At 51.6% G+C, this 13,284-nt stretch overlaps 1 long non-coding RNA gene across 1 annotated transcript; it reads left to right on the top strand.

The window, feature by feature from the left end:
- Positions 1–587: 587 nt before the first annotated feature.
- On the top strand, positions 588–1,668 carry LOC138918445 (uncharacterized). Its single transcript, XR_011427854.1, has 3 exons — positions 588–629; positions 996–1,099; positions 1,612–1,668. It is a non-coding gene; the product is annotated as an uncharacterized lncRNA (long non-coding RNA).
- The last annotated feature ends 11,616 nt before the right edge of the window (positions 1,669–13,284 follow it).

Genomic DNA, 13,284 nt, shown 5'->3' with positions numbered 1-13,284 from the left:
ACATCAGGCATGTGATGTGTACTGACTCCAGCAGAGACAATCACATAAAGCCAGTGCTTCTCCCTGCCTCTGGGGAATGTGCATGGGAATGGGGAGTGGGACCCGAGGGGGACTGCGATGGGTGGAAGACGTACCTTGGGGTGGGCCGGTGAGGGCTGTGTTCCGGAGCTTGGAGGAAGTGAGATTGGGTTGGGAGCAAATGCCCTCCCTTCTGCACAGCACTGTGTCCCGGTCATCTTGTGTTGACACCTTCAGTGGACACAGACAAAACCCAGGGAATCCCACACACCTCAGAGATCACATCCTCTGCTTCCTGAGCTCCCACTCTGTCCTCAACCCGCCTGGGACTGTGGAGGACCATGGATGCCAAGCTGGGGTGAGGCAGTGCTGGCAACACTCTGAATCTTCCTCAGGAGCTGTTCAAGAAATTGGTGCCTGCCCACTGCCTGGGCTCCATCTGGTCCCAGCGAGACCGCAGGGACCACAAATTCCTGGCACCCACCATCCGTGACACTGTGGCACACATGAACACCTTGGCCAACAGTGTCATCGCTACGTGCCTCGGGGCCCTGGGCATGACAGAACAGGACAGGGCCAGGATGGTAGAGCTGTGGATTCATGTGGCCGAGGTAAGTCATGGGAGGCCCATGGAGGCCCAGTCTGGAGTCATGGGAATTGCCTCTTGTTTCTCAGCTGTCGATATTGAAGTCTGTGGTCTGAGTCCCTGCGCTGGCCCTAGACACTCCTGCCAGGGCCACATTGACCTTGACTTGAGGTCCTGGTGGTGGCAAGCTCACTTCCTTCCTGTGCTCCTTCCTTGTGTTCAGCTAAAAATCCTTGTGCCTGGCAGTGTTACTCCTCAGGTTCCAGGTGTGCCCTCCCTGGGTTTCCTGGGCATCTGTCTCATCCAGGACAGGAGAAGTCCATGAGGGGACAGAATCCAGAGCTGGAGAGCTCCAGCCCCCACTCACAGCTCAATCTCTTCCCTTCCCTAGGGGTGCCTAGGCCTCAGAAATTTCGCATCCTTCCACACGATCTTTTCTGCTCTGCAGAGCCCTGCCATTAAGCGTCTCAAACACACCTGGGGACAAGTGTCCAGGTGGGTAGGCTGCCCTCCATCCAAGCACCACGAGGGGGAGGTGGACCCTGCACCCGGCATTGGGTCACCATGGCCCCCGCAGTCAGCTGAGACTACCTGGGAGACAGTGAATGCCTGGGACACGGACTGATCCAGTTCCTGGGTCTCTGAGCCTCTCAGGGCCCTTAGGCCAGCGGTTCTGCCCAGGAACTCATTTCCTTCAATATCAGATCCTGACGAGCCCAGTTGGAGATTCTCAAGTGTTTCCTTTGCAGCAACAGAAATCTCCATCCAACTGAAACCAAGAGTGTACAAAACAGATCTGTGTGGTAGAAATGGGAATGGAGGCCCCAGGTGACAACAGGAGAGGCCCCTCCAAAGTCCCATGGGGACCTCAGGGCTCAGAGCAACCCAGTGAAATCCCTCATCCAGGCCCCAGGCTGTTTGGGTCTTCTGGGATCTCAAACAAACGGGATTTGCCCTTCAACCACCCCATAGTCTTTCTTTCTTTCTTTCTTTCCCCACTGCCCCAGGGAGAGATCCTACACCTTTAAGAAGTGGTGCAGGGGAGAGCAGCACGTGAGCAAGAGACTGTTCCTGAAGGTAACCTGGGGCTGGAGATCTGGGATGAGGGGTGCGCGAGGGGGCCGGGAACATCCTGAGGGCATCCTAGGAACTGAGGCTACGGTAAGGCCATCCTGGGGTTCAGAGACCCCTGTCGGTGGGGTAGGAAGGAGATACCACACAGCCACCACCAACACCCTCTGCCCTCTCCCTCCATGTCTCAGTTTGGCTATTGTTGGGACACACTCTGGGAGTGCAGAGGTCAGGACCGTGGTCAGTGGTGGGGCAGGGCGAGGGGTGAAGGCAGCGGGGACAGGGACTGTGGCAGGGACAGAGAGTGGCCTCTCCTCAGTGGGTCCTTGAGCAAGTCTCTGCCCCTCTGTGGGCCTCGGTCTCCTCCTCTGGGAAATGGAGGGAGATGACATGGTGCAGGCCTCACGGCGGGGTGATACTGTCCAAGGGAGTACAGGAATGGGAGGAGATTTGTGCTGGCTCCTCCTCAAGAGCTGAGGGGAGAGCAGTGATGACAGTCAGATGACAGGGAGTCCTCAGGAGAGCGCTGGAGGCAGGTGGAGTTCTCCCCACTCTTTCCTGATGAGGAAAGAGTCTCAGGGAGGCCTGGGCAGGCCCAAGGTCACACAACAGTGAGTCTTGGAGCCAGGACTGGTCTAGAATCAGAGCACCCTGGAGGTGGGAACAGCATAGGCAGCAGGGAACTGGAACCAGATGGCCAGGGTCTGAGGTCAGGGGCCTTGAGGGACATGTGGAAGGGAGCAGGGCCTCTCTGACCCTGTCCTCGGCACTGACAGGAGGCGACCACCGTGTTGGCCACTGCACAGAGGGGCCGCCATAGAGCCCGGGAGAGGCGGCAGCAGCAGGTGAGGGTGCCTGGGGGGGAGGTGCAGGAGTCAGAGGAGAGGGTGTTCCCCCTTCCAGCTAGAGGCCTGCCCCAGGAAAGGGGCCTTTCTCCTCCAGCGCATCTGCTGTGGCTGCCAAGCCTGAAGTGCCTGCAGTGGCAGTGAGCAGGAGGAGGCCTGGAAGGGCTGGGAGCAGGATGGTTTTGGGGTGGGGAGGGGCAGGGGCCACACCCCCTGGGATTGGCCCACAGCCAGCCCTGGGATGTGACTGGGGGAGTTTGGTGTTCCTGGAGGGGAGGGGAGGAGGGCATTGTGTGTGGTGGGGGCTCCTGAGGGTCCTAGGCTACTGTACATGGGAGCCTGGGGTGGGCAGGTGGCTGGGGTAAGGGGTTTCAGGGGAGGGTTCATGGGGGCACCTGAGTGCTGGAACTCATCACCATCCCCACCTTCCTGGAGCAGGGTGTCATCCCCTCCCTCGAGATGATCTTCAGTTACCTGGAGCTGCTGCATGATGAGACGGATTATTATGTGGAGGTGAGTGAGCCTGGAGGTGGGGCCCTGGGATCAGGCTCCTGAGGGTTTGGGAGGAGAGAGTCCTGCCTGAGCCCTGAGCTCTCACACTTGGAAAGGTCCTCTGCAGAGCCTCCCAGCCTCCTGTGGAAGCCAGGGCATCAGGCCCATCTCAGCAACGAGTGATGGGAGGCTCTGCCTAGGCCGCCATCCAGGCTCCCTGGGCTGCTGAGGCTCAGAGCTGCCTGGCTGTGTGGCCGCAGGAGGTGGTGTCTGAGCTGGACTCAGCCTCTCCCTCTGGCCCTGCCCATGAGGGAAGAGAAGTCGGGCCCCTCCCAGTCAGGAAGCACATCAGTGGCTGAGCTGTCCCTTCCTGCCTGAGGCCTCAGTCTCCCCACGTGTCATCAGAGAGAGTTAGATTACAAGGTCTCAGCTCCTCTGCCCCCAGGTCTGGAGCCCAGAGCCTGGCCCAGGTCCAAGACTGGTCTCTGGAAGGGCCTGCACACTGGCAGCAGTGCAACACTGGAAGAGGTGGGATGGGGGCTAGTTCTGGGCTAAGGGGGCTGTTTCTGATGGACTTCGGCTGTCTGCCTTCCAGGGCAATGTGCTCAGCTGTCGGAATGAGGTAAGGAGCTGCGGCCTCACTGTGGTGAGTGTGGGTGTGTGGGAATCAGAGAGCTCCCCTTTCATAACAAGCCCTCTAGCTCGATCCCTGGGGTCGGACATTTATTTGCAGAGTTCAATATACAGAGCTGGGGATGCTATGGCGTTGGCGGGTAGGGGAAGGGCTGGCATCAATGACCCCTTCCTGGTAGAGGATCTATTTCGGGCCAACTGTGAGAACAGGCAGGTCCTGACTGGAATTGCAGGGAAGGAGAGTTCCCAAGTTGGCAAAGGCCCCACACTGGCTCCTTGTCCCCCTCCTCACCCCCTCCAAGAGCCCTGCAGGGTCCCCCACCCAGGCCATGTCTCCATCCTGTCCTTCCTCTGTCCCAGGAATTCAAATTCATCAAGGACATCGAGCTGGTCCAGAAGGCTGCAAATCTGTACACCGTGCAGCCCGACGAGCACTTTGGAGCCTGGTTCCAGGCCGTGGAGCCCCTGAGCGAGGAGGCGAGGTGAGGCGGGGCCGGAGTTGGGTGAGGGCAGGGCAGACTCTCTCTGCAGACCAGCTCCAGTGTCCATGGCCGTGGCTCCATGGTCAGCCTCAGATCTGGCTGTATGGCGACCCCTGGGGCCCTGGGACTCCAGCTGCTGGGAGGCTCTGGGAGGCACAGCTCAGGCGTGGCTCCTGGGAGCCAACAACTCCACTCTGTCCTGTAGCTACAGCCTGTCCTGTCAGCTGGAGCCACGATACCAGTGGACCAGAAAGATTCGACTCTTCTTCACAGACGGGAAGAGCCACTCATCTTCCCGCCCAGGGCTGAGTGAGTGTCTGGACTGGCAGTGGCTGAATCCAGGGGCTCAGTACAGATTCAGGCCAAGTCTGGGCCAGGGGAGTGGGACAGCTGTGGTGCTGGGGCCCCAGCTCCACCGCTGAGCAGTCCTGCCACGGGTGATTCCCCTCGCATTTCTGGGACTGGTTTGTTCCTCTGTGAAGTGGGTGACACTAAATATCAGCCCCTGTGTCAGAGACATGGGGTGCTGTTGGCTGACTGAGCACTCAGCACTGGGGCTGGGGCACAGGGTACAGTGGGTGTGGGGAGGGGGAGAGTATGCTGTGTTTCTGGGGGATGCCCCCTAGGAAAGTCCTCTCTCTATCCAGACACCAGGCCCCCAAAAAAGAACCCAGTGGTGGTGGCAGATGATGCTCCTGAGACCAGCTGAACTACAGCAGGGACACAGTGGGGACACTCAGGTGCATGGGGCCACCTCTCAGATGCTGATGTGAATGAAAACTTTGTGATCCATTTCCTGGGGTCCCTGAAGGCAACAAGGGAGTGGACGATCCCCTCATCTCCCTCACACATTTTCCCCAGCGCCTATTTCCCTCTTTGGAGGGGCCATGTTTTTGTTGTCAATGATAAATGCTAAGTTTGGGTATTCTATTAAATTTCTGTTTTTTTCTCAGCCTGGGAGTGGACATGTGGTTCTTTCGCTCTCTGTGCTCATGAAAATGAGATCCAGAATCTCACATTCCTCCTTGAATTCAGAAACCTCGCAGAGTCCTCAGCTCAGGGCATGTGGTGAAGGGAGAAGTGCCAGTGCCGCCCCTGGCTGCTGAAGGACAGTCCTGTGTCCCCCTCACTCAGAGGACAGGATCATTGCAGTGTGGTTCACCTGGTCCTGGAGCAGAAGTGGCCCCTCCGATCTCCCGGGGCTGAGACGTTGGAGGGACTTTCTCTGGCAGAACAACAGCCATGGAAACGGGGGTGTCTTTAAAAGTAGCACTTGCTTCGGGCCAGCCCAGTGGTGCAGCGGTTCAGTTCCCATGGTCCCCTTTGGCCGCCTGAGGTACGCTGGTACAGACCCTGAGTGCGGACCTAAGCATCCCTTGTCCAGCCACGCTGTGGCAGGTATCCCGCATATAAAGTAGAGGAAGATGGGCACGGATGTTAGCTCAGGGCCAGTCTTCCTCAGCAAAAATAGGAGGATTGGCTGCAGATGTTAGCTCAGACCTAACCTTCCTCAATAGCCAAAAAGCTGCCCTGGCCTGTTCCTAGCACAATTCCTGCCCAGGACCGTGCCTGCCTTGCTGCACTTGGAGGACGAGAGAACATTTTCCCAGTTCCTCTTGCCCAAATGAGGAACTTGTTTTCTGATTCAGCCCCTGGAATTGCATCCACTGTAAGTGGGGAAAATCCTGTAAAACCTCAAAATGTGCACGTGGAGAGGGCGAGGCTGGAGGAAGGCCCTGTGCAAAGGGACTAAGGGCAGGCAGGACTCTCCCTCTCTGGGCCCTCTAGGGTCTCCCTGTTCACCTTTGACCTGGGCTTGGTCCTCCTGGGATTCGGGTCCTTGACTCTGATTCCCACTTCCTGCTTATTTTTCTCCAAGGGGAAAGATTGGGGAGGCAGCTTTTAGCGCCACAGCCGGGTCTCTCTCCACGAACCTGGTGCTCCCTGTGAACTAGGATTTTCAGTATCCCTGCACTTCCGCATGCAATTCTCTCTTAGGGCAGAAATTCCCTAGATGCCCCTAGCCTTTCTGTGAGGTCCATCGTGGCCACTTCTTCCAGCCTGGACCTGATGGATCCCAGGTGACCTCTGGTTTTCCAGGATAACAGACCATCATCCTGACCAGGAATGACCCCACAGTGTTCCTTGCTGCCCAGGGTGACCTCTAGGCCTGTGTGGTTCTCAGGTCCATGGACTTGGACAATCACCAGTTTACACACTCTGGTGTAATTTGACTGGCTTTTCCTAAAGTGGTAGCTGGGCCTGAGCCCATGAAGCATGTAGCCCCTGGGGTGACTGGAGTCTTTTCCACAGTCTTGTGCTGTGGTTCTGTCATCGAGGTGTGAACCTTTCCTGTTGGGAAGTTGGAAAGATGAGGCCTAAGAAAGGTGTGAGTTGGGGGTCCTGCGGGCAATGCCACCAAACTAACGTTCTGTGGATGTGCATGGACACAGCTTCACCAAGTATAATCCGGAAATGCTCCCCGTGTGGGTGTCCAACAGACACTGGTCTGGCTCAACCGGAGAACCCGCCTGAGAACCAACAGCTAAAGGGTGACCTCCCGGGCTTTTGAGCTTCATCCCCAGGAAACACCATGTAAGCAAGGACCAGATGAATCGCTTGTCACTTCTGAGTTATCCCCTCCTTCCTGATCGCTGCAAGTGTCACTCAGACACTTGGCAGGCCGGACTCTGCCAGGGAGGCCGTCTCAGGACAGCCAGAAGCTGAGGATCAATCCTGGTTCCTGGCAGCCCAGGCCCTTGCTGATGCAGCACAGCCACCCAGGAAAGAGACTTGCCAGAGGAAGGTGGGGAAGGCTGTGCTGTCCCTCCAGGGAGAAAGAGTCATGGCAGGTCCCAGGGCTAGTCCAGGGCCAGGATGAAGGCATGGGTGTCCCACGAGTGTCTCCTCCAGGCCTGGGAGGCTCCTGAGAGCCGACCCGGCAGGTAGCAACATTCAGTAAGTCACGTGGGTACAGCTGTGGCAGAGAAGGGACAATTTATCCCATCTTTGGGTTTCCAAATTGGAAATTGTTTGCTGAAGTCCGTGAGTAAAGCAGTTAGAAAATCTGGATGACAGGTTTATTTTTGAAGGAAAGTATGAGTTACCAAAACTGGCTTCCTAAGAGCTAACTAAAGGGAAGAGAAAATAACAATGTGAATCTCTTGAAATCCCTCAGGTGCATATAGTGTCAGAGAGAAATCGTCAGAATATTTGAGGAACTGGAAAGCAGGGTTCTGTTTAAACTGTTGCAGGTGTAAGGTGGGGATGGGTGCTTGCATCTCGTCTTCCAGTGTAAGTGAAAACAAGATCACATTAGGAGTGAACTCATTCTTTCCAAAGTGGTGTAAGACATGGGATTGTACTCCTCACTCACATCCCTCAAGAATCTCTTGCCACGTGGTCCATTCATTGATGCATCTTCCATTTACAGGAGCTAACAAAAAATCTGTCCCATTGACAGCCATACCATCCAGCTAAATGCCACCTCACCCCACTCACAGTGCCCCGCAAGCCTCTCTTGGTGATCTGTCTCATCACAGTGAGGGATTCATGCCAGAGTATTCCAGAACCCTGGGAACCATATTCATACCATCTCCAATTGTCAAGACAGGAGGGTCTCTGAATGGGAAACCTGACTCTCAAATATTGCCTTTCCCTTGGCTCACCTTAGGATTTCTCCCTGAATGACATGATTGGCCCATTCACCCGACTGCTGCCCCCTCGGTTTTGGTGGCTCTGGAAGAGGTACCAAGATGTACTGGCCTTTCCTTCACCATTGAGGAGACCAATGAGAACCCTTCTTGACTCCTCAACCTGCCCTTAGGTTTTGATGTGTACACTGCCTGTCCCAGTGACCACAAGACCTTGGAGACCACTCTGACTCTCCTTAGGGAATTGAACTCTCTCTAACTACAACCACCAGACTAGAGCAAAACTGGGGCCACTGTTTTAGGAACAACTTCAGCATTTGCAGCTAAGGTTGGAACACTTCTGGAGATCTACCAAAGCCCCTGGGTAAGGGGTCTGGATTCTGGAGAGAGAGATTCTGGTCTTCACCAATCAGTTCTCTCATCCAATCATAGGGAAAGGCAGAAGCTCTGCGTATGTCATCCCAAGGACTTCTCAGTTTGTGAGATTATTAACTGGGTTGGGAAGGAATATGATGGTGAAGGAGAAGTGCCATGGAAACATTGAGACTCAGCGCAGGGTCATGCTCAAGGCCAATGCATCCACCGCACTGCTCCTGGGAACATTGGCTGAGGACAGCTCACAGCTCTTTCCCTCACAGGACATGCCCACAGCATAGGGAACCACCTAATCTTAGGACACAGCCCTCTCAAGGGACAGCCAGAGGCCCATGTCTGGCTGATAAGGGAATAAGAAGCCTGGTCTCAATTTGGGACAACACCAAAGGGCTGTCCCAGCTCCAGAGATCCTTGAGAGTTGGCACAGACTCAGTGGCAACTGTCTTGGCCTTCAGCTTCTCCTTCAACTATCTCCGCCTTGCTAACTTCCCATAGGGATATCTCCCCAGAACGCTTCCCTAAACCTTCCACATGGAATCCTCCCCCTCACAGTCTCTTTCCAGGGCCCCATCTGTGACTAGCAGCAATCAGGAGACATTAATGCTGAACACAGCAGCATGAGATTCGGCAAATGCTGTTCTGGAAGAATGATCTGTTAGACAATCTGAGAGGGTAGGTCATTGTAATCTCCAGGATAACTTAGGTAATGCTCTGGTAATAAATGCAACAATTGAGAAATTCATGACTAAAGATGCATTTCTCCTCAGATTTACATCATACATTGATAGTTGAGGTGAAGGGACCCCTGCTTCCTAAGTCACATGGGGCAAGGCTGATGGAGGCCCCACGATCTTGTTGGTACACCATCTGAAACTGATGCCTTCTTCAGTTGCCCCCAAAGGACAGAAAGAGCACCTAGGGTCTTACACCTCCTCTTTTATTCTTTGGCTTAAAAGTGATGCCATTGGTTGGAAGGTGCCACACATCCTTTCCAAAACCAAGAGGTCTAGGAAACATAGTCTTCTGTGTGCAAGAGTGAAAGCAGAAGTGGATGCTGGCACCACACTCTCTTTCTTTTCACCAAAGGATATGATTGCTCTCCCTCTCACATAGAGAATTCACTCACCCTCTTTCCCAAGGAGGACATCTGAAGACCCGGTAGACTCAGAAACCCTAGCTGACCCTTGGGCTAATGGGACAAAGACTTCAGGGACCACACATGACAAAGAATACAGAACTCACAGGAGTGGATCAGAAAATTCACTAAAGAAATGAACAAGGACTATTGTAATAAGCAGAAACAAGAAACGCTGGGGATGGGGAGAACCTGACATCCTCAATTGTCACATCATCCTATTCCAAATACTCAGTCTCCTGCAAGAAGTTGCAGGGCATACAAAGGGACAAAGAAGGATGGCTCATACAGAGGAAAACTATATGATTAGAAGGGGCCCTTGAGGAAGCACTGAGGGGTTACTGCAGAAACTTTTGTCTGCTTGTTGCTATTCACATTCCTGTGCTGAGCCTATGTCTTCATAAGCTTGTCATGGGGATGCTGAACAGCTCTGTTTCAGGGTAAGACAGAGTCAGAGGTCATGGATACCAGCACCTGATTTGTCTATTCTCTTCTGTCTTTCTCCATGACTATATCTACTGTCTCATCTTGCTTTACAAGCAAAACCTGGAAAACCTACGAAAGCAATTGTTTTTGGGTTTTTCTACCAATAGTACAGAAAATATGGCTGTTACTTTTGGTGCTGAAACTCAATTTTGTGGAGCAAATTTCAACCTGAATTTGAAGTTTGTTTAAAATAGTTAAACATAGGATAACCTGATGACCTGGCACTTCCACTCCTAGATATTTACCCCCTAAAATCAAACACAGGTATACAACCAACAATTTGTCTAGGAATATTCACATCAGCCCTGTGCATAATAGTCCAAGGTGCAAGGTCCATCAACTGATGAAGGGAGAAACAAAAATGGGGACATCCATGCAATGGGATATGAATCAGCCATGGAAAGAAGTGAACTGCTGATGTGTGTATAATCTTTAAAAACACTATGCTAGTGAAAGAAGGCAGACACAAAAGGAGAAACCTTTATGTTTCTATAGATACGAAAAGTCCAGAAAAGGCAGATCAATAGATAGAATGTCCCTTCCTGGTTGCCAGAGGCTGGGCGTAGGGTGGAATGGGGAGCGACTGCTTAATTTGTATGCGGTTTCCTTTAGGATGATGAAATCTTGTGGTCCAGACAGCAGTGATGATTGCACAGCACTGGGAATGTCCTAAACCCCACTGAATTGTGGGTGATTCACCTTTTCACAGTGAATTTTACATGACGTGAATTTTACCTTACTTTAAGAAAAGAATACAGAGTTCATTAGCTCCCACAACAGAGTGTCAAGAGCCCCTGTGGCTCAAGGATGAAAGGGCTCTATCAACAACCTTATGACTACTCCAGGAGTGGTAGATTTTCATTTTCTCTCATAGTGAGAGTGTTCTGTCCATTGTCACAAGACTATTTGATTCTTGGCCCCAAATGTCCAAAGACAGTGAGAGAAAATATGCCCTGTCATACCCCTTTTCACTAGACAGGGCTTTCCTTCCAGAAGCCCCAAGGGAACTTTCTGGGTCAGGGTTGCAATCCAGCCCATCACTAAGCTACACTTTGAGCAGTGACGGAATTGCATTCAATTCCTTCCCCACTGTTCTCAGGTGAGAAGAAAAGGTCATGTCACCTGAGTCCATGAGATGGGAAACACCCAAACCAAACTTAGGTTCTAGCAAGGAGAAAGCCATCAGTACACAAATAACTCCCTGTTCTAGGATTTAATTTTCTTATTAATAGACTTTACTTTTTAGAATAATTTTAAGTTTACACAAAAATTCAGCATGGGGCTGGCTCAGTGGCATAGTGGTTAAGTTTGTATGTTCCAGTTTGGTGGCTCGGGTGTCCCAGGGTTGATCCCGGGTGCAGACCTATGTACCGCTGATGAAGCCGTGCTGTGGTGATGTCCCACATACAAAATACAGGAAGATTGGCACAGATGTTAGCTCAGCAGCAGTCTTCCTCAAGCAAAAAGAGGAAGATTAGCAATACATGTTAGCCCAGGGCCAATCTTCCCCAGCAAAAAAAAAAAAAATATATATATATATATATGTACAGCAGACGGCACAAGTTCCAATATCCTCCCTCATACCCCAGTTCACACACACTTTCCCTTGTCATCAATATCTTGCATTTGTGAGATACATTGGTTATATTTGATGAGCCAACACTGATACAATATAAAGTAAACAGCTTATATTAGGGTTCACTCTGTGTGTTTTATCTTTAATGGGCTTTGAAGAATGTATAAGGACATCTATCCACTGTTACAGTATCATACACCATAATTTCTCTGCTCTAAAATTCCTCTGTGCTCCTCCTATTCATTCCTCCCTCCCTCTGCCCAAGTCCCTGTAACTACTGAAGTTTTTACCATCTCCTTGGTTTTGCCTTCTCCAAAATGGCACATAATTGGAATCATACAGTGTGCAGCCTTTTCCAATTGGCTTCTTTTACTAAGAAATGTGCATTTAAGATTCCTCCATTTTTTTTCTTGGCTTGATAATTCATTTCTTTTCTATTGCTGAATAATATTCCATTGTTTGAATAGACAACAGTTTGTTTATCCATTTACCTCTTGGAGGACATCTTGTTTACTTGCCATTTTTTCCAATAATGAATAAAGCTGACATAAACATTCAACTGTAGGTTTTGTGTGGATATAAGTTTTCAATTCATTCAAGTATATACCAAGGAGTGAAATTGCTGGATCTTAGGGCAAGAATGTCTAGCTTTGTAAGACACTTCCAAACTCTCCTCCAAAGTGGCTGCACTGTCTTGCATTCCCAACAGTGATGGATGAAGTTTCCTGTTGCTCCATGTCCGCCTCAGCATTTGCAGTTGTCAATATTCTGGATTTTGGCCGTTCTAATAGGCCTGTACTTGTATCTGATTGTTATTTCTAATTTGCATTTCCCTGATGGCAAGGATGTTGAGCATCTTTCTGTGTGCTCATTTGCCATCTGTGTATGAAAGGGCAGAAACAGAATGGACTGCAGGAAAAGAGATGGCTGGGATGACAGGAAAGTGGAGGCAGAGATGATCTTCAGGGCTGACTAGGCACTGACTATGCCCTCTGTCAGATAAATTGTGGTCTACCTAACATTGAGTTTTGAGTGAAAACTCCATAGTATCTGGTTGTGCACACATATATCTTACTGAGGCTTGAATTTTTATATATGTTTTTACTGAAAGATGCCGTAAGCCCTATGTATAAATAGGTTGCTGTACAGCAGGTGATGACGGTGTCAGAGATGATGAGAGTCTATCTTGAGTGGATGGTGTCTGCCATGCAAGCGGCATGTGTTGCCTATCACCAGAGGCAGAAACCCAAACACTTCTGCCACTGCGTCTTAGTATTGGAGTCTCCAAGGAAAACACAATGCAGCCAAGCACTGGGTGGAACAATGCTTTACTCACATAGAGGAGACAGAGCAAGATCAGCTTCAGTGGCAGGCATGGGTCCCCCATGGCCAGCGGGTTCCTCCTGGCAGCTGAGGCAGGGCAGCTGGCCTGCACACACCCCTCTCATGCCGTAGAAGAAAGAACCTGACCCCCTCTGCAAGGGACAAGTATAGCAGTGCAGTTGGCCAGCTGCCATGTGACGCCCAAGCTTAAGCAGAACAAAGGAGAACACATTGAGTCTGGAATGGGAAAAGATAGTCCCACAAGAGGTGACAAGTCCAGCACAGGCTGTGCAGACTCCTTACCTCTTGGTGAGGAAGTGTTCCCCGCCCAAGACTCCTTCCTAAGTGGCCCAGTGGGGGTCCACAGACCCTATGCGCTGGATTGCCTCTCCCAGCAGTGTCAGTGGCAGCCAATGCCTCTCGCATTATGCATTTTCATTTTGCATTTGCCACCAGAGAGAGCTCTGAGAGGAGCTACATCTCTTTTATCTCTTGGAGGACACTTCATTCCTGAGAAGTTTCTGTATTCTTGGCTACATTGGGTTCATAATCTAATCATTTTTATATTTGTGTATGTAGCATGCGCAGTATCCCCTCTCTAATGTTCAG

This window comes from Equus caballus, chromosome 17 (assembly GCF_041296265.1).
Source record: "Equus caballus isolate H_3958 breed thoroughbred chromosome 17, TB-T2T, whole genome shotgun sequence".
NCBI lineage: Eukaryota > Metazoa > Chordata > Mammalia > Perissodactyla > Equidae > Equus > Equus caballus.
Note: the sequence above shows the minus strand (reverse complement) of the source record. Positions and strands in the feature narration are given on the sequence as shown.